Below are 21,661 nucleotides of genomic sequence, written 5' to 3' on the forward strand. Positions count from 1 at the left end.
GTGAGCAGGGGGCTCTTAAAGGTCCAGCACCCGGAAGTGCTGAACCGCCCTGTTCCTGACGTCAGACGCTGGCTGGCTATTTAAACCATCGTCTGACTTCCTTGCTTTGCCTTTGCAACGAGGTCGCTCTCCTGAGTGCTTAGTTGCTTCCCAGCGTTGCTTCCAGCTCTGGTTCCTGCTTGTTCCAGCCGTGCCTTGCTTCCAGCTCTGGTTCCTGCTTGTTCCAGCCGTGCCTTGCTTCCAGCTCTGGTTCCTGCTTGTTCCAGCCGTGCCTTGCTTCCAGCTCCGGTTCCTGCTTGTTCCAGCCGTGCCTTGCTTCCAGCTCCGGTTCCTGCTTGTTCCAGCCGTGCCTTGCTTCCAGCTCCGGTTCCTGCTTGTTCCAGCCGTGCCTTGCTTCCAGCTCCGGTTCCTGCTTGTTCCAGCCGTGCCTTGCTTCCAGCTCCGGTTCCTGCTTGTTCCAGCCGTGCCTTGCTTCCAGCTCCGGTTCCTGCTTGTTCCAGCCGTGCCTTGCTTCCAGCTCCGGTTCCTGCTTGTTCCAGCCGTGCCTTGCTTCCAGCTCCGGTTCCAGCTTGTTCCAGCCGTGCCTTGCTTCCAGCTCCGGTTCCAGCTTGTCCCAGTCGTGCCTTGCTTCCAGGTCAGGTTCTGTTTGGTCCTGCTGTGCCTTGGCTCCAGCTCTGGGCTCCACTTGCTGTCTACATATCCTGACTCCAGCTCCGGTTCACGATTCTCCTTTGTCTTCAGCCAGCCACGAACCTTGGTCTTCTTCACGATTCTCCTTTGTCTTCAGCCAGCCACGAACCTTGGTCTTCTTCACGATTCTCCTTTGTCTTCAGCCAGCCACGAACCTTGGTCTTCTTCACGATTCTCCTTTGTCTTCTGCCAGCCTCGAACCTTGGACTCTTTCACGATTCTCCTAAGTCCCAGCGACTCGGACCCCTACGGGCTCCTCCTGGGGGGGTCTCGGGTTTCCAGGGTGAAGACGCCACCAGTCCGCTCCAGCTGAGTGCCGCCTCCCGGCTTATTAACTCCTGTGGACGCTGTCCACCTCAGCCGGCCCAAGGGTCCACTATTGACTTTACTCATAACATAACAGGTACTTATCGATGGCTTTTACGGCATTATGGTCCTCTCTTTCTCATTTCTATTTGAAACAGAAGTTTGCTCCTTATTAATTTCATTTGCATGCAGAAAATGGTTTTGAATGTTCTTGCAGAAAATATTTTTTATTCCCATTATTTTATTGCAGCTGCTGTTAGTAAATGAGGTGATTATTTTAAGGAATGGATTTAGCTAATTTCCCTCTAAGATTGGGTTGCTGTGAGCATAACATTGGCTTTTTTCATCAAAGAAATAGTGCTCACAGGGTAATTCTGGAGGGTGGACTGTGTTATAGGGCACCTAGCAGCAGGAACATTTCTGGTGCACCATCAACTTCAGCAGTCACCCTATGCCCCTGTGGCTGACGTCTTCCAGGATCCTGGGCTTTCTGAGAACTGGTGACTGGCTCGGTGGCCTGTTTTCCTCATCTGTCCCTGATTTGAGTCCTATCAGGGACTGATTCTGACATTCATTTGCTGCCACAGTTCTAGCTCTGGCCTCTCGGCCACTCCCATCCTTTCTGTCAATCTCTAGCATGTTTGAATTCTGTTGCAATACTCAAAGAAATCTGTAGAGAAGTAATATTGCTTATTAACTCCTAGGAGGTTCATCAGGTGTTTGCACTTTAGACGTAGAGACACCATAGAGTTACCCACAGAATGCCTGTGTTTGCCCTTCGATTGCCAGTACATTTCTGCAGAAGTGAATTGTCCAAATCATTTATCTGCATAAACTTGTTTTCTTTAAGCGTATAAACAGCTGTTACAAAATAGCCCAGGGCTTGGTGAATGTAAAATTAGGCTTGTAACCCAGTTATATGCATACTTTTTTGCAAAACTGGAAAGAGGCATTTCAAATGGTGGAGTTAGGGCAGAGTTGGAACTTAATGTACATCAATTTTTTTTTATTTTAGAAAGTGTGTGTGTGAGTTAATCCCATGCAAGTTATGCTCTCTGTAGAGGTAGTGTAACCTAATGGGTGAGTGTGGCAGGACATTTTTAAAGTAAATTACTGCACATAAATTCGCTTTGAGCATGTTGGCTAAGGTCTGCATGTAGAGGTTTAGACTTTTTAGCCCTGCCTGCACAGTTACTGAGTTGCCCTCTGTATGCTCTTATGAGACAAAGAATTCTTAGCTCTGTTTCTTTAAGAATTGTTTACCTAAGTACCTGTTGTACTTTTCACATGAGAAATCAAATCAGATATGAGAGTCAGCTTTTGCTTTGCATCAATGCAGTCTGCGATTTCTGTTTGTTCATTTAGGATCCCAATCTAGTCAGAAATCTGTCAAGCCGGATGTGTCATGAGTAAGCCCGAATGGTATGAGCCACGGTTGTTTTACTGTGGCTAAGGCCCTAAGGGTTTCTGTCAAAAAATGCAGCTCGAAAGAAGCCTAGGAATGAACCTGGACCTCAACATAAGAAATTCCCCAAATTGTCTTAAACTCCTAATCTATCTCTTAGTACGATTCTGTAGATAACTGTAGGATTCAACGAAACCGCTCCATATGATAGTACAATATCCTTCTTCCACTGTTATCACACCACATGACTAAGTCACAGCTAATGTGTTAGTGGGACCCAATATATTTTTCCCCTGTTTTCACTTCTGGATATTCTAAATTGCTCTGCACTGAATAACCACAGGTTATGATAATTTGTTATATTTTCCTTTAGGCTGTAATTTTCACTTGCTTACGAGTCCTACTTCCTACAGTGCATCATTTCTTCCTCTTCAGGGATAAGTCATCTAGCTTCTTGCCTTATCTGGTGAAGTATATCACTGTCTTTCTTACTTTATTTGATTAATGCACATGAACGGCACAAAGCAATTTGACTATTTTCAAGTACAGTCATTATACAATGACAAAGATTAGTGTGCTACTTAATCAAAAAGAACAGTGATTGATACTGTGTCAGTTTAGTCTTCAGTCAGAGAAGATTTTCTTCACTCGTCAGCCATTAAACAGCTCCACTTATCTGATTAAATTTAGTTGTTAGAAACTTTGAAAAGAACAGTTGAATATGTTTAAAAATGACCACCTCTGTCCCCCAATGTTTTTTTTTTTTTAATTTTTAATTTTCACAACTTTTACATTTCTTACAAGAAGAACTTATTAGCAATCTCGGTACATAGATATTATAATAATCAAATTGAAATTACATATTAATATTGCAAAATGTTAACAACACATTTAGCCATGTACCACAATATAAGTAATTGTTACGCGCCCCGCCCATGGCCGTCCCGCGCGCAGGCCTGCTCGCCTTCATGGTTCCACAGCAGGTCCCGGGACGACCTCCCTCGCAGTAGTTGCCAGTCTTGCCAGGCCCCGGCGTCCAGCGGCGGCGGTCGCCAGGCCTCCCACTGCGCGCCGGGCCTCACGCCGAGGTTCGGCATCCTTGGCCATGTTGGCCATGCCCATACACGCACGCGGACTGCCCGGACTCATGTAGGGCCAAGGGCGGGTCTTAGCTCCGTGGCGTGCACTGATTATCCCCCGATATAAGGAAGTTCCTGTCTCTGCTTCCTTGCCTTGGCAATCGGGTCGGTTTGTTCTGAGATTGCCTCCGTGCTTGTACTTGTTCCTGCTTGTTCCTAGTCTCCTTCCAGGATGCTTCTGTTCCAGTTCTGTTCCTGACTCGTTCTTGCATCCTAGTTCCTGTATCCTGCTTGTTCCCATGTTCGTCTGTCTGTCTACCCAGGTAGTACCCTCGGACTGACTTACTGGTACTGACCTTAGCTTGTTCCTGACCTGCCTGCCGCCTGCCTCAAAGACCACAGCCTGCTCTTGACCTCCCTGCCTGACTGCTGCCTGCCTCAAGACCTCAGCCTGCCTTTGACCTCATCTGACCTCCAGTATCTGACTTCTGCTTTGCTGACCACTCCTCGGACTGACCTCTGGACATTGACCTTTGCCTACCTGACCTAGTCTCCAGATTCTGGCTCTGTTCCTCGCCTTGTCATCACCAACTCTGTTCAGGTTCTCCCTTTTCCAACTAGCAGCCACTTTGAACCCAATCGCGCTCCCCCTGTCTCCGTGGGCACGCCGGACTTCCATGCGAGGTCCACCTAAGTCCAGGCGGCCTTGGTCCCTACGGGCTCCCCCTGGGGGGACCTCGGGCTTCCAGTGGTGAAGCTCTTCCCAGCCTCTGTCTCCTCCAGTGCACCATCCCTTTCAGGAGGCATTCCACCTCTGCCCCAGGACAAGGGTCTACCCCCGAGCGCAACAGTAATTTGAGGAGGAAGCTGAACATATTACAAGCAAAAAAAAAAAAAAAAAGGCAAATATTACTTTACAATTCAGTAATGGCACCGAGAGGGTATGTGATTATTTATCTTTATGTCAAACCAGCAGTGAGCACTCTTTGGGGGTGACCATCCAAAAAAAACTCTGAGCTGATTAGTTTTGAAGAAGACATATTTTATATTTTGGTAATTAACACAGAACGTACAGGGATAACGCAAGTCAAATTTGGCTCCTAATTGTAAGACTTCAGGTATCATGGACAGGAAATTTTTCCTCCTGGTCTGTGTGACTTTTACCAAGTCAGGAAATATACAAAGTTTCTGACCAAGAAATAGAGAATGCCTATTGCGGAAAAATCGTTTCAAGATATTGTTACGATCCATCAGGAAAGCAAATGATACTAATAAAAGTCTTCTTTATGTAATCTCCTCTCCCTGGGATACCTCCAAGACCCTTGAAATATCCAAAGATACAGATGGCTGTGCTAATTCCCCCTGAGCTGCTTGATTTTCTTGAATAAACTGTGTTACAACAGGCATTGCAGCCTCAGGGATTTTTAGTACTTGTTGAATATACCTCTTAAAGAGATCCAAAGGAGATACAAGATTGACCACTGGAAAATTTAAGATTCTCAAATTATGTGTTCTCAATGCATTTTCCAATCTTTTATTATGAATTAACTCAGTCTTAACCAAATTCTGTTTGACATTTTCCACTCATGAAATTCGTTGGCCCATATCTTCTAGCTTTAAGTTATAAGTTGTAATCAGATTAGTATTGACCAAAACTTGATTTTTAGTTTCAAATGCTGCTTAAGATAATGTTGATAATGAATTTTCAATAGACTTTAACACAGTCCACAAGCCTTCCATAGACACTGATTCCTCACTCCCACACTACTGCCTGCTCCCAGCCACGAAATCTTGGTCAGTTCTTATAGTGGACACAATAGTTCTTACCACTTCGGAGGGGCCTAGATCGAATCTGTCCTCTATCCTTAGAGGAGTCGCCCCGCCCGGAATCTGAGGCTCCTCATTCTCCCCCAATGATATCCTCCTTTGCAACTGCCCCGAAATTCTCTGACTTTCCTCCGGGGATATCTCTGCCGTCCCTGGACTCCCAATACCCTCAAAGCGTGGAGCGGCTGGTCTGTTCAGTGTGCCGGAACTGAGTGTGGTGTCCAGGGTCAAGGGGGAGGGTGCTCGCTCTTGCACACCTCTTCCAGCGACCGCGTCTCTCGGTGTCTGAACCACATCACTAGTGAAAAATCCCTTGATGCAGGATTGTAAAGGGTCTAAAGAAGGAGAGCTAGAAGTCACCCCTCTCAGTTTCGCTTTCCTCTTCGTGTGAGGCATTCTAGAGAAAATTCCCAAAGGAAAATATAGCAAATCCAGTAATCTGCAGCGAGAGTATTTCCACCGCGTCCCTACTCAGCCACCATCTTCTCTCTTGCCTCTCCTCTGCATAGATGACTTCTCCCCCCAATGTTTTTATAACCATGGACTGAGACACTGAAAGCCTCCCCCCATTGTTCTGTCAAAATGCCTCAACCATGCTTTGAATGACCAGCTTCTTCGGGTGAGAAGGTAGCTCAGTTTTCAAGGCCTTATCATCTATTTAGTTCTCTAATATGGCCGACCAACAAAGGTTCCAAGCACTGAGAGGAGAGGATCACCTTGCTGGTGGCTGAAAGGAATCAGTAAGTTTTTGCTTGGGACATTGTCTTTTTTAAAAGTATTGGGGCAAAGTTAACTATTTGGGAATATTATTTAGTGTGTTTGTGCTTTTAATAGTCAGGCAGTGAATAAACAAGTTAGACTGTATTTTTAAATAGTCAGTCAATAAGGCAGCTAGTAAGCAGTAGATAATGTGTTTATTTTTAAAAGTCTGTAAGGCAGCTAGTAAGCAGAACTGAGTGCTTGTATTTAAAAAAAACAAAACCCACAACCCCCCCCCCCCAAAAAAAAAGTAGCCAGAAGCTAGAAATAAGCTAGGAGCAGTGTATACCTAAGTAAAAAGGTTGAAAGGTTCAGCTCAGTTACTCACCTTGGAAAGGTGTTGAGGTAGTATGATTTGGTTTGAATAGGTACCAACATTTGTTAATCAAGAGAGCAGTGAGTCACTCTGGCTGACTAATTGAAGTTAGACTGTTTGTATTTCCCAACCCTCCCACCCCTTGCCCACCCACCCCTAGCTCATCCTTTAATTTATAGGCAGGTGCCACTTTCACAAAAATAAAAAACCAAAACCCAACAACAAAAACTTTATTGAGAGTTTGATCAGACCCCGGTAGGCCACTACCAGACATATAGTGAATTCAGTAATACATTTAAAGGACGTTAGACACATTCCTACTCCCATAGCAACCTAAAACTTAACTAGAAACTGATCAAAATTGAGATGAAGGCAGCAGTCCAGCAGCAAGAGGGGGCCTTCCCAGCCTTTTGCATCGAGTGTCACATGTATGATTTTTTACCCACCGGTGAGAAGTTGTACAAGTGCATGCGATGCAAAGAGCTCCTGGCTCTCAGAGAACAAGTCCGATCTCTGGAGGCTAGAGTGGCAGACCTGGAGGAGCTGAGGCAGACAGAGAGGTATATAGATGAAACCTTCAGGGACATAGTAGCCAAGCCCCAACTTCAGGCTGGCAGCCCTGGTGCTGCCTTGGAGGAAGAAGGTCTCATGATTGGAGAGCATCAACCAGGTGCAGCAGGAAAGGATCCTGTAGCAAGGACCTGCTCTCCAGGTGATGCATTGTCCTTTCACACTGAGGATATCTCCCCAAGGCCTACTGCCCAGGAGGGAAGGGTTAGGTTGGCCGTCATAGTTGGTGATTCGATTATTAGGAATGTAGATAGCTGGGTGGCTTGTGGGCGTGAGGATCGCCTGGTACGAGGGTGGCAGACCTCATGCGCCACCTAGATAGGATTTAGACAGTGCTGGGGAGGAGCCGGCTGTCGTGGTACATGTGGGCAGCAGCGACATAGGAAAATGTGGGAGGGAGGTTCTGGAAGATACATTTAGGCTCTTAGGTAGAAAGCTTAAATCCAGAACTTCCAGGGTAGCATTCTCTGAAATGCTCCCTGTTCCACACGCAGGTCACCAGAGGCAGGCAGAGCTCCGGAGTCTCAATGCATGGATGAGACGATGGTGCAAGGAAGAGGGATTCAGTTTTGTTAGAAACTGGGGAACCTTTTGGGGAAGGGGGAGTCTCTTCCGAAGGGATGAGCTCCACCTTAACCAGGGTGGAACCAGACTGCTGGCACTAACCTTTAAAAAGGAGATAGAGCAGCTTTTAAACTAGAACAAAGAGGAAAGCCGACAGTCGCTCAGCAGCGCATGGTTCAGAGAGAGGTATCTTCAAAGGATACTAATGATGCATTAGAATTAGGGCATCCTGACAGTGAGGTTCCAATAATAAGAAAAGTAGTCCAAGTGCCTGTAACTAAAAACTCACCTGAGTTAAAAGATTCTAATTTATCCCTATCAATTAAAAAGTAGAATGAAAATACAAACAAAAAACAAACTTTGAAATGTTTGTATGCTAATGCCAGAAGTCTAAGAAGTAAGATGGGAGAATTAGAATGTATAGCAGTGAATGATGACATAGACTTAATTGGCATCTCAGAGACATGGTGGAAGGAGGATAACCAATGGGACAGTGCTTTACCGGGGTACAAATTATATCGCAATGACAGAGAGGAGCACCTGGGAGGCGGTGTGGCACTTTATGTCTGGGATGGCATAGAGTCCAACAGGATAAACATCCTGCATGAGACTAAATGCAAAATTGAATCTTTATGGGTAGAAATCCCCTGTGTGTCGGGGAAGAGTATAGTGATAGGAGTATACTACCGTCCACCTGGTCAAGATGGTGAGACGGACAGTGAAATGATAAGAGAAATTAGGGAAGCTAACCAAATTGGTAGTGCGGTAATAATGGGAGACTTAATTACCCCAATATTGACTGGGTAAATGTATCATCGGGACACGCTAGAGAGATAACGTTCCTGGATGGAATAAATGATAGCTTTATGGCGCAATTGGTTCAGGAACCGAGAAGAGAGGGAGAAATTTTAGATCTAATTCTCAGTGGAGCACAGGACTTGGTGAGAGGTAACGGTGGTGGGGCCGCTTGGCAATAGTGATCATAATATGATCAAATTTGAATTAATGACTGGAAGAGGAACAGTATGCAAATCCACGGCTCTCGTGCTAAACTTTCAAAAGGGAAACTTTGATAAAATGAGAAAAATTGTTAGAAAAAAACTGAAAGGATCAGCTACAAAAGTAAAAAATGTGCAAGAGGCATGGTCATTGTTAAAAAATACCATTCTAGAAGCACAGTCCAGATGTATTCCACACATTAAGAAAGGTGGAAAGAAGGCAAAACGATTACCAGCATGGTTAAAAGGGGAGGTGAAAGAAGCTATTTTAGCCAAAAGATCTTCATTCAAAAATTGGAAGAAGGATCCAACAGAAGAAAATAGGATAATGCATAAATGTTGGCAAGTTAAAAGTAAGACATTGATAAGACAGGCTAAGAGAGAATTTGAAAAGAAGTTGGCCGTAGAGGCAAAAACTCACAGTAAAACCTTTTTAAAATATATCCGAAGCAGAAAGCCTGTGAGGGAGTCAGTTGTACCGTTGGATGATCGAGGGGTTAAAGGGGCACTTAGAGAAGATAAGGCCATCGCGGAAAGATTAAATGATTTCTTTGCTTCGATGTTTACTGAAGAGGATGTTGGGGAGGTACCCGTACTGGAGAAGGTTTTCATGGGTAATGATTCAGATGGACTGAATCAAATCACGGTGAACCTAGAAGATGTGGTAGACCTGATTGACAAACTGAAGAGTAGTAAATCACCTGGACCAGATGGTATACACCCCAGAGTTCTGAAGGAACTAAAAAATGAAATTTCAGACCTATTAGTAAAAATTTGTAACCTATCATTAAAATCATCCATTGTACCTGAAGACTGGAGGATAGCTAATGTAACCTCAATATTTAAAAAGGGCTCCAGGGGTGATCCGGGAAACTACAGACCGGTTAGCCTGACTTCAGTGCCAGGAAAAATAGTGGAAAGTGTTCTAAACATCAAAATCACAGAACATATAGAAAGACATGGTTTAATGGAACAAAGTCAGAATGGCTTTACCCAAGGCAAGTCTTGCCTCACAAATCTACTTCACTTTTTTGAAGGAGTTAATAAACATGTGGATAAAGGTGAACCGGTAGGTGTAGTATACTTGGATTTTCAGAAGGCGTTTGACAAAGTTCCTCATGAGAGGCTTCTAGGAAAAGTAAAAAGTCATGGGATAGGTGGCAATGTCCTTTCGTGGATTGTAAACTGGCTAAAAGACAGGAAACAGAGAGTAGGATTAAATGGACAGTTTTCTCAGTGGAAGGGAGTGGGCAGTGGAGTGCCTTAGGGACTTGTATTGGGACACTTACTTTTCAATATATTTATAAATGATCTGAAAGAAATACGACGAGTGAGAAAATCAAATTTGCAGATGATACAAAATTGTTCAGAGTAGTTAAATCACAAGCAGATTGTGTTAAATTGCAGAAAGAACTTGTGAGACTGGAAAATTGGGCATCAAAATGGCAGATGAAATTTAATGTGGATAAGTGCAAGGTGATGCATATAGGGAAAAATAACCCATGCTAAAGTTACACAATGTTAGGTTCCATATTAGGTGCTACAACCCAAGAAAGAGATCTAGGCGTCATAGTGGATAACACATTGAAATCGTCGGTACAGTGTGCTGCGGCAGTCAAAAAAGCAAACAGAATGTTGGGAATTATTAGAAAGGGAATGGTGAATAAAACGGAAAATGTCATAATGCCTCCGTATCGCTCCATGGTGAGACCACACCTTGAATACTGTGTACAATTCTGGTCGCCGCATCTCAAAAAAGATATAATTGTGATGGAGAAGGTACAGAGAAGGGCTACCAAAATGATAAGGGGAATGGAACAGCTCTCCTATGAGGAAAGACTAAAGAGGTTAGGACTTTTCAGCTTGGAGAAGAGATGGCTGAGGGGGGATAGAGGTGTTTAAAATCATGAGAGGTCTAGAACAGGTAGATGTGAATCGGTTATTTACTCTTTCGGATAATAGAAAGACTATGGGGCACTCCATGAAGTTAGCATGGGGCACATTTAAAACTAATCGGAGAAAATTCTTTTTTACTCAACGCACAATTAAACTCTGGAATTTGTTGCCAGAGGATGTGGTTAGTGCAGTTAGCATAGCTGTATTTAAAAAATGATTGGATAAGTTCTTGGAGGAGAAGTCCATTACCTGCTATTAATTAAGTTGACTTAGAAAATAGCCACTGCTATTACTAGCAACGGTAACATGGAATAGACTTAGTTTTTAGGTACTTGCCAGGTTCTTATGGCCTGGATTGGCCACTGTTGGAAACAGGATGCTGGGCTTGATGGACCCTTGGTCTGACCCAGCATGGCATGTTCTTATGTTCTAATGGCAGTTTTATCCAATGAGAAATGGTCTAGTGTTACCAACTTACAGTACTTCACTTATAGTTGCCCTTTCAAAAAACTAGTAAAGGTACAGAGAAGGGCAACAAAAATGATAAAGGGTAAGGAACAGCTTGGAGAAGAGAAGAGTGAGAGTGGATATGATAGAGGTTTATAAAATCATGTCGTGGAACAAGTTAATAGGGAACCCTTTTAAATAGTATTAGGACTAGGGGACACTCCAAAAAACTAAGAGCTGGATTTTCCTAAGGTTGCAGACCTTAGAAAATCTGGCGGTAACGGGGGCAGGGGAGTGGGCGAAGCGGGGGGAGGGCCTGCGAAAGCCGGCAACCATCGCACCACTGCAGTGCGCTGGCTGCCGGCTTTCGCACCAAATAACTACACCCTAGTTAAAAGGTGTAGTTATTCGGTGCAAAACTGGCGGCGATAAAGGTCCTTACCTTTCGCCGCCAGCGATGTCTGCGCAGCGTTGGCCCCGGTGCCACCCCGACTCCTCCTCTTCTGGGGCCGACTCCGCCCCCATTTAGTGATCGCACGTGAAAAGGGACTTTTCGCGTGCGATCGCTTTTGAAAATGGCCCCCTAAATGGTAGCAGATTTAAAACACATTAATATTAATTTTCAGTCAGTGTACAATTAAACTGTGGGATTTGTAGCCAGAGGATCATATCAAGGCTAGCTGGATAGTTGGATTGAAAAAATAAAAATAAATAAAAAGGGTTTGAATACCTTTCTGGAGAACAGATCCCTTAATGAGTATTAACCAGATAACCCTGAGAATCTCTTCCTCTTACTTCTTGGAAGGAATCCTCCCATTAGGATCTGCCAAGCACTTCCAAGTGATCCAGATTGATAGCCCACACTCAGAGTCAGGATGGAGGAGTGGGTGAAGCACTGGTCTGACCAGCATGGCACCTCTTCTGTTCTTACGGTATCAACCAAAATGGCACATCAGTGCTACTGAATGATTCTTGACCACAAATTGCCCCAGAACAGATCTGAATTATTGACCTGGGAGAAAAAAATAAGAGCATCTCTATGAAACAGAATTAATATCCTGCAACTTCTAGAAAGGAAAAAAAACCCCTACATAACAAAATTGTGCAATCAATCCTGCAGAACCTTTGCCCAAAAGTACTGGTTATGAATTTGGAAAAAGTTTCATCGGGCTATTTGCACAAGTATTTGTTTACATGTCATTTATTTTTTCCTGTGGATTTTTTTTTCCTGTCTCAAAGGGTTTTATACATCCAAGTAGATTAACACAGCACTGCAGTTATTTTTTCCCCAAAAGCTGCAGGAAATTAAATCCTTGACCAAACTTCGCTCCCCCCTCTCACATCCAACCTCCCATTGTTCCAAATTAAGAAAAGTATTTGTGGTTGTCATATTAGTCTACCTAAATACGTAGAACTAATGGTCAATAAACCAGTTGTAGGCGATCGCTTTTTATCGTGACTAGCTCTTGAAAGGTAGCCACAGATCCACTAAGTTCAATAGAAAGCTACTACACGTACAGCTCGTTTGTTGACCCTTCGTTTTACAAAATAATGTAAGCAAATTGACTTGCAAGCTTCTGGTACTAGTTTTGTCTAGACTCACACACCCATAGACTGCACAGAGAGAACCACTGCCATTTGTCTGGCATTGAAGCACATAAATTCTGATGACACTTTGGCCAACACATCAGTGGCTTGCTACGTTATAATGTCATATAGAAGATGCCAGGAAAAATGTTAGCGAATGCCACCCTATATGTAATTTCTGTTTATGCCAGACATGCAGAGTGTGTTGTTAGTCCTAATGATCAGATTTCCCTGGAGGCTAATTTCTTAAACAGTGAGTCATTCTAAGAGTCAAGTTGTTACCAGATACTCTAAGATTACGTGCAGTGAAGCAGATGCTCCATGACCTTAGCAGCAGATTTTACCTGATGCACAATCAACCCCTGGAGTGCCTTATTGACATAGCTAATGTTTAACATTTTGATTTTTTTTTCTGACAAGTAATCTGTTTGAAAAGTGGCTTAGGAGAAGCAGGCTAAATTAAAACCTTCCTGGGTCTTTCTCATTAAGCCATCATTAGCTATCCTCAAGCAGAATAAGAAGCCCCAATTGTAGAGAGGGAGCTACCAGGAGCTACCTAAAGTTGCAATCAACTGATTGAGCAATCCAATAAAAAATATCATCTACCTATCTACTTATATCTGTATCTATATAGATATAGATTTCTCCTCTGAATGATACTGAGATTGGAGATGTGGGTAATTCTATTTATGGATGTAAGCACAGGATTAATTTTGCTTATTTAACAGTATTCCTATGCACCAATATCCAGGGTAGTTGAGATAAACTTGGGAACAGAAGCTGTCTTTGTAAGTGCTAAGCTAGCCTGGATATAGTAGAGGGGATGTTAGATTTTTTTTGTAGGCTAGGCTAGGGATGAAAAATCCATGCTGTTACTGGAGAACGTGCAGGAAGGAAAGCTGAAAAGTCTGCCACACAGTAGGTCATTAAGAGCCTTTAAGAAAGTGAAGTAACTTCCCTTCTAGAACGACTTACAGCATTTCTAACGTGGGAGATGTTTTCTACAGTAGAAAGTCTGTGACAGCTCTCTTTTCTTCTCTCCAGAACACAAGCTGCAAATTCAGTCATTAGATACTCAATAGTCAGAAATTTGTTCTAAAGCGAAACTTCCAAAGCCTTTATGCTTGTCAAAACCCCACCATAAATAAAATAGTTAAGTACTATGTTCTGTCACTTAGGGGCTTCTTTACTAAACATTGTTAACTTTAATGCAGGAGTTAATACACAGAGGAGGTAATTTCCAAAGGAGTTATGCACATAAAATTAGTATATACGCAAGTCAGTAGCTTGTCTTTGAGTACAAGTTATTATACAAACATCAAAAGTAGGCGCATATTGTCAGTTTTGTGTGCACATTTATCTGCACAACAAAGGGATGGTCTAGGGACATTCTGGGGTGAGGCCAAGAGGAATGCCTATAAAAATGCTATTTGATAAGAGATTTACACATCCTCATTAAGCAGGTTATTTGCACAATTTTGCACCTGCTAATTAATTATCCAGTGCAATTGAGATTAGACTTGTCTGTTATCTGCTATTATTGGGTGGGTGGTCTGGGTGAACTGGGAGGAGTTGAGGGTGAAGTACTAGGAGGGTCTCCAAGACCTGGATGAAATGATGGATGTACCGGCAAACTAGTGATTTCAATTACAGCATATTTTAAAACATACAGACTTCCACATATAAATCAAGGTTTTACGCAAGTTATAATTTTTTGGAACGTAAAATATATGTGTATGTTTATAAACTACATATATAGAAAAAGAACGCACTTTCACTGCATTGCTGATATTTGTGTGCAACCAAACAACATACGTGCATATGTTACAGATATGTACAGATTACAAAATACTGTAGTAGATTTCTACACGTATACGAGGTCAAGCAGAGTTGTTTGAAAGTTATCTTCATGGGACATCTAATTTTCAATAGCCTACATATGTCACCAAATGTGCGTGTAGGTAGGCCCATGGAGATTAATGTTAATATTTTATAAACTGTCTGGCGGGAGCCACACAATTTATGAAATAGCACATATTTCTACCCCAAAACTATGTATGTACAATTGTAATGCAGGGAAATGCATACTTTTAAATAAAATTATGTGCACATTTTTATGCCTGTAATGAAAGGTAATTTTCAAAGAGATAGCAGAGTAGCACGTACATGCTTTGCGATTATTTTATAAACCTCGAGAGTACGCGCGTACTTGCAGTGTTGCGCATAAATGCTAACGGGGAAAAAGGGCTGTCTAGAGTATTTCAAGGGGGGGCTTTAGAAGTATCAGTGCAAGTTACTATTTTGTAAGCAGTAGATGCGCATACATTACCAAACTCGTCTGAACACTTTTACGCTTGTTATTGACTCGCACGACTGATATCTGTTCCCTGCAGTTTTGGATGGGAGGTGTGGGTGAACTGGTAGGGGGATTCAGGGTGAAGACCTGGCTTTTCCGCCAAGCCTTCTCAGATACCCATGACACACAATAGTCGACAGAACTTCCTTTAGGAGCAATGGATTTCCATATTACCCCTAAGCCCAGAATAAGAGCCTCCTGACTGCTCTGTTTATACTAATAATTTCTCCGCTATCTCTAGCCTTTCCTTCCTTCCAGCAGTCTATGCCTCCAAGTTTAATTTCCCTGTTAAATGTAACTTTGCTTTTCACGTTCAACCTTTTGTTTTGGTTACTGTTCTTGGTTCAGTTCCCCTATTCGATGTGAACCGACCTGATATGGTCTCTACCATGAAGGTCGGTATAGAAAAGTGTTAAATAAATAAATAAATAAATAAGTGCTTGAGGGTCTAGGTAAAATGGTGAAGGTCTGGATGAACTGGGGGAGGTATCAGTGAACTGGTGATTCTAAGTTCACGTGCAAGTAAGTATGTTCAGAAGCAGCGTTGGCGCATACTTTAAGTAACACCTGCCACCATGTTTAATTCAGAGTTATTACATGCACCAAATATATGCACATATTTATGAAAATGGGAATTGAAAACATGCGTGTTCCTGATTTCCACCCCGCAATACCTCCCAACCCATTTGGATGCTGTGCCCAGCCCCTTCTGATGTCCTCTGGGCGCCGGATATAGGAGGGCTCGCGTGATGCCGGAGATTCCAGCTGCTCTGCCTGTTCAGCTCTCAGCTGACTTCGTGGGAGCCTTTTTCCCTGCACCAGCGTTTCTTGCTGCTTGACTTCCACCCTGCAGTACCTCCCAACTGGTTGGAAACTGTGCCCTGCCCCTTCTGATGTCATCTGGGCGCCAGCTGGGTATAGGAGGGCTCGCGTGACGCCAGAGGTGCTGCGTACCAAAGAAGTAGCACAAAGGTGCTTGCCTCTTTGAACACGCCTTCATTTGACCAGAGTTGACCAGAAGTTCTTTCTAAACGTTCTGCAATGATATCCCAGTAATCACCGGACATTGTTGATATGGCGACCTCCAATGTAAGCCTCTAAAACCTGTTAAGCATGCTTCTTATTATTAATCCTGTTCCCATTCTAATGGCTGTTTTCACTCTCTGCTTACTAGTATTAAATGCACAATCTGTCAACAAGAAAGTACCTATAATTTATGATTTGATTTTGGATTCCAAACCTGACTGCTTGTTAATCTCTGAATCATGGCTATTGGAGTCAGATAATGTTATTCTGAAACAAATTTGCTCTCCTGGTTATACTGCTGTTTCTCAGCCTAGGCCAAACTGTTGAGGTAGAGGTCTTCTTGCAATTATTAAATCTTCAATTGCCCCTCAACAAAAATCTATTAAAATTGACAATCCTTATGAAGTATTTTTCATTTCGACCCTGCAAGCTAATTTTTGCTTGGTTTACTGTCTTCCGAAAGTTTCATATACTGATCTAACTCCCTTAATTGAAATTTTTTCTACCTTACCAATTGATACTTCTAATACCATAGTTGCTGGCGATTTTAACCTCCACCTGGATGTGTTTCCCCATTCGAGTGTAGTTTCGTTGTTACTGGATTCTATGTGCGGCCTATGTTGGGAACAAATAATAACCAGTCCTACTTTTAAACATGGGCATATCTTACCCAGTAGTTCACCGTCTTCAATTAGAATAGGAAACAAAGGTATACCTTGGTCAGATCATTATCTGATATCTTTTTCTTGTACATTAAAGTCAAAACATGCTACCATCTGAAATGAAAAAAATCTTTTAATAAGCGTTTAACTACTGACCCTGCTTTATTTATTTTGACCTTAAATCCAATGCTTTCTGATTTCCCATTAAATAATATTGACGAGACTGTTTCTCTATGGGATAGTCACTCAAGTAATGGATACTATTGTTATGCTTGCTGCCCGTGGTAACCCTGCGGTGCGGCCCTCGTACCTTGCTACGCAGCCTGCGGGACCCAGTTCCTCTTCCCTGGTGGTGGTGGGCTGCTGGCTCCGACCTTGGGCATCCACCAACACTTCCGGCCTTGCATGTCCTCCCGGGCCTTCCAGCCAGGATACCTCCATCCACCGGGCCTCTCTGTGTGGACAGCGGAGAGATGCTTCCAGTGGCGCTGTGCCTCCCTCTAGGTGCACGCGCAACTCCTTGAGACCTTTAAAGGGCCTGCGGCGGGAACCAGGCTGCGGACCCGTATGATGACATCATGTCCTGTACCATATAAATTCCCTGGTTTTCCACAGAAGTTTTGCTTTTGTAACAGGTTTCCTTGGTTTGCCTGTTCCTGGTTTCCAAGTACTCGTTGCTTCTCCGTGTTTCCTGATCCTGTTCCTGTGTCTTCGGTTCCTAGTTCCTGTGTTCGTCTCGTCTTCTCGTATTGATTGACTTCCCGGTGCTGACTTCTATGTTTGACTTTGCCTGCCTTCTCCAAGCCTGACCTCTGCTGCGTCCGACCTCGCCTACCTTCTCCAAGCTTGACCTCTGCTACATCTGATCTCGCCTGCCTTCTCCAAGCCCAACTATTGCTATGCCTGACCACGCCTGCCTTCTCCGTGCCTTGACCATAGTTACGCCTGTCCATGTCTGCCTTCACTGGGTCTCGACCTTTGCTACTCCTGACCATGCCTGCCTTCTTCGTGCCCTGATCATTGCTATGGACAACATTGTTACAGACTCTCTTTCTTCCAGAGTTCTATGTTGCTTGCTACCTATTGGCCGCTACCTATTGGCCGCCAGCTTCCATTCAAGCTCAACAGTGATGCTCCTGTCTCTATCCTCTGGACGTGGACTCTTGAGGCTTCGGCCTTTCCTTCCTCAGGCACCCTCAGCTCTTCCTTGTTCTTTGGTGCTTGAGTTTCAGTTCCGAAACCCGTCAGAGGTAGAACTACGCCATCTGCTGGCTGCTGTGTCTGGGCTGAAATACCTGCCGTTGATCAAACTCGAGGCCTGCCTGAGTCCTGCTGGCCCGGCACCCAAAGGCTCCACCCAAGGGGAACGTGGGCTGGTATAGGTGAAGCTCCATTGGCCTCTAGCTTCAGCCCACTCCACCTGCTGATGGTGGGGACCTGTAGGCCCCTGCCCACAGGTAGCATCAACCCCACCTCAGCCCAAGAATCCACCTCCAGCGCAACAACTATTGCTTCAATTAAGACCATCACACCCTCCTGTAATCATAGTATTCCACGGTATATCGAGCCTTTTAAGACCATGAAGAAAACATTAAGACAACATGAGTGCCGGTGGTGGGAAAATTCTATTCTCATGAGAAAAGAAGCCTTTATGGCCTCTCTGCAAATATACAGGAAGGAAATCAATAAAACAAAGAAAGCATACTATTAAGGACAAATTCAAGCAGCGAGTGGGAATCCAGCAGTACTGTTTAATATTGTTAAATTCTTGACAGCCACAAAGATTGCCACTGATGCTTATGTAAATCAAAGTAAATGAAACAAAATTGCCTGTTTTTCTCAAAGTCAATAACATAACTAAAAAATGTTCCAATCTCCCAACGCCAATCATTAACGTGTCAGATTTTGAGGTGCGATGGACCGCATTTGAAACCGTTGGTAATGCTACAATTGAAAAAATAATAAACAAATTAAATTTGTCTTTTAATCTGTTAAATCCATGTCCAATTACCTTATTCACATTGTCAAAAAACAATGACTCTAAATACATCATGCAAATTGTAAATGTATCTCTTTCATCTGGGAGATTACCAAATACAATAAAACGTGCCTTGGTCACTCCGATCCCAAAAAAACAACCAAGCAATCCAACAGACTATGTTAATTTCAGACCCAACTCTTCTCTGCTGGCATTAGAAAAAATAAAAGAATCTGTTATATTACATTTAATTATTTATTTTATTTATCGAGTTTTATATACCGTCATTCAGTTTCACCATCACAACGGTTTACAAAGTTTTGATGTTTAACAGAGTGTACAAAAATTCATATGCTTGTTAATAAAGTTATCTTAGACGTTAAATCATACATCAACTACAGACTACCTAAGCGACAATGTAATATTAAGCCCTAATCAACAAAGTTTTAGACGTGGCCATGGTTCCGAAACACTTCTGTTCTCATCGTTTGACACTGCTATTCGAGGATTTGATTCTAATATTGATTACATACTTGTTCTCTTGGATATAAAAGCTTCATTCGATACTTTAGATCATAACATCTTACTGCTGCGTTTGTACTCTATAGGTATTGCTGGCATAGTGCTGCTGAAATGGTTTAGGAGGTCTTTTTTAAACTGGAACAAACTCAACAAATTTGATTAGGTCAGTTTCAGTCACAACAGAAAAAGATAATAATTGGTGTGCCGCAGGGCTCAGCTCTCTTGGCAACTTTTTAACATTTACTTAGTGCCACAGTGTCAGATATTTGAATATCTCAACATGAACTGCAAAATCTATGCTGACGACATCCAATTTTTGGTACCCTAATACTTTATCATTGATAGAGTATGTTTAAACTTTGTAAAAAGATGGTTAACACACAACAGATTAAAATTGAACATTGCAAAGGCCAAGATAATGCTATTATCCAGCATACCAGCTATTATCACTGCAACCTTAAATTTCGATGGTTTTACTATTCCATTGTACAAACAGCCAGAAATTTGGCCATAATTCTTGATTCTTTTCTTTCTATGGACCACCATAATTTCTCTGTAGTGAAGTCTTCATTTTACAAGATACAACTATTAAAGTGTTTAAAACCATTGCTTGAACCATACGATTTTTGTATGGTTCTTCAATACCTAGACTCAACAAAAATAGATTACTGTAATTCATTGAATTTGGGTATGCCAGTAACGCTTTGTGGCCGTTGCAGCTAGTTCAAAGTTCTGCTGCTTGCATTTTGACTAATACTCAAAAGAGAGATCCTATTTCACCAGTACTAGCATTGTTGCACTGGCTATCCATAACATTTTGAATACAATATAAGGTGTTAATGATAATCTTCAGTTTGCTTAATAATGACTCTAATGTTTGGCTGAGCTCTTCATTGTGGATGTATAAACCTCTGTGACAGCTCTGCTCCGCAAATAAAAACATGCTTGACATTCTGACTCAAAGATTGGGCTGAACGAGAAACCACGCTTTTTCAGTGGCCGGCCCACATTTATTAAATGCGCTGTCTGAAACATTATGCACAACCACCGACACAAAAGCATTTAAGAAGGAACTTAAGACTTACAGGCTGATACAAAGCAAAGCAAAATGGCGCCGGCCGTATGGCCATACGGCCGGCGCCATTTTTCATTACAGCAACACGATTTGAGTGCAGGAGGTCGTTCCCGGACCCCCGCTGGACTTTTGGCAAGTCTTGTGGGGGTCAGGAGGCCCCCCAAGCTGGCCAAAAGTCCATGGGGGTCCAGCGGGGGTCCGGGAGCGATCTCCTATGCTCGTGACGTCGGGGGACAGGAACCAAAATGGTGCCGGCGCTACCTTTGCCCTGTCATATGACAGGGCAAAGGTAGCGCCGGCGCCATTTCTATCAACGCACCCGTGGCCCGAGAGTGGAAGATCACACCGGGACCCCCCCTCTGGACCCCAGGTAATTTAAGACATTTTGGGGGGGTTCGGGAGGGTGGGGGATTTATTTTAAAGGGTCGGGGTGGGTTTTAGGGTTGTTTTAGTGTGTCGGTTTTCCCGCCATCCCCCGATTTACGATTTACACGATATTTTAAAAAACAAAACCGCGACGATATGATTCCCTCCCCCCCAGCCAAAATCGATCGTTAAGACGATCGATCACACGATTCACATCTCTAATACTGAGCTTGATGGACCCTCGATTTGACCCAGTACGGCAACTACTAAGAAAACTAGAAAAAAGATGACGAAAAAACCCTACAAATGAATCACTAAGAAGAGACAAATCTCACCTATCCCATTACCGAACATTAATGAACAAATCAAAAAAAGAATATTATGCAAAACAGATACATAGAGTAATTTTCAACTCAAAACTCTTGTTTGAGACAGTTAAGAGTCTTATTAAAGACCTTTCTTCACATCATATAACGAACATTACTTTTGCAAAAACTTCATGTAATGATTACACGACAGTATTAAGAAAAAAATCAAGATGCTGAATCAACAAATCACATATTCCTACCCTCTGAAAGCAACAGAAGATCTATCAGCACAAGATAAATGGTCATCATTTGACAGAGTATCGAAACTGGAGATAAGCAAAATTATAGCCAAACTAAAACCTGCTACACATCCCCTTGACCTGCTACCAGCCACCCTGCTAAAACAAGTAAATCAGACAATAACTCTACAATCACAACGCTAGTCAACCTCACTCTTGAGGAAGGTTATATGATCCAAGGTCTAAAACAGGCAATTATAAAACCAATTTTAAAAATTAAATCTGGTAGACCTGACTATTGGAATAACTATCGTCCAATCTCCAACTTAACCTTCTGTAATAATAGTAAATTGCATATATCCTGCACACGTGTCACTAGCACTATGAAGCACTATGAAAACTGAACTTTCCAGAGAACCAGCCAGCACAGATGACATAATTCCTGGGAAAATGAAAGTTAACTTGGTCTTATTCTCTGCTAATGATAACAAGAGGCTCCTGCCCATAGTAAGAGCATGCACACATGCTAAAATTTATTGATTGGCTATAAGGTAATGGGTGGGCTTTTGGAGATATCTGTTAATTGGCTGAGCAAAACCCTTAAATTGCTGAGCACACACATCAGATCTTTGAGCAGGCTCAGATATACCACTTGTTTTGTGTTGCTTCTGCTCCTGGAGGAACC

This window comes from Rhinatrema bivittatum, chromosome 8 (genome assembly GCF_901001135.1).
Source record: "Rhinatrema bivittatum chromosome 8, aRhiBiv1.1, whole genome shotgun sequence".
In the NCBI taxonomy this organism is placed as follows: domain Eukaryota; kingdom Metazoa; phylum Chordata; class Amphibia; order Gymnophiona; family Rhinatrematidae; genus Rhinatrema; species Rhinatrema bivittatum.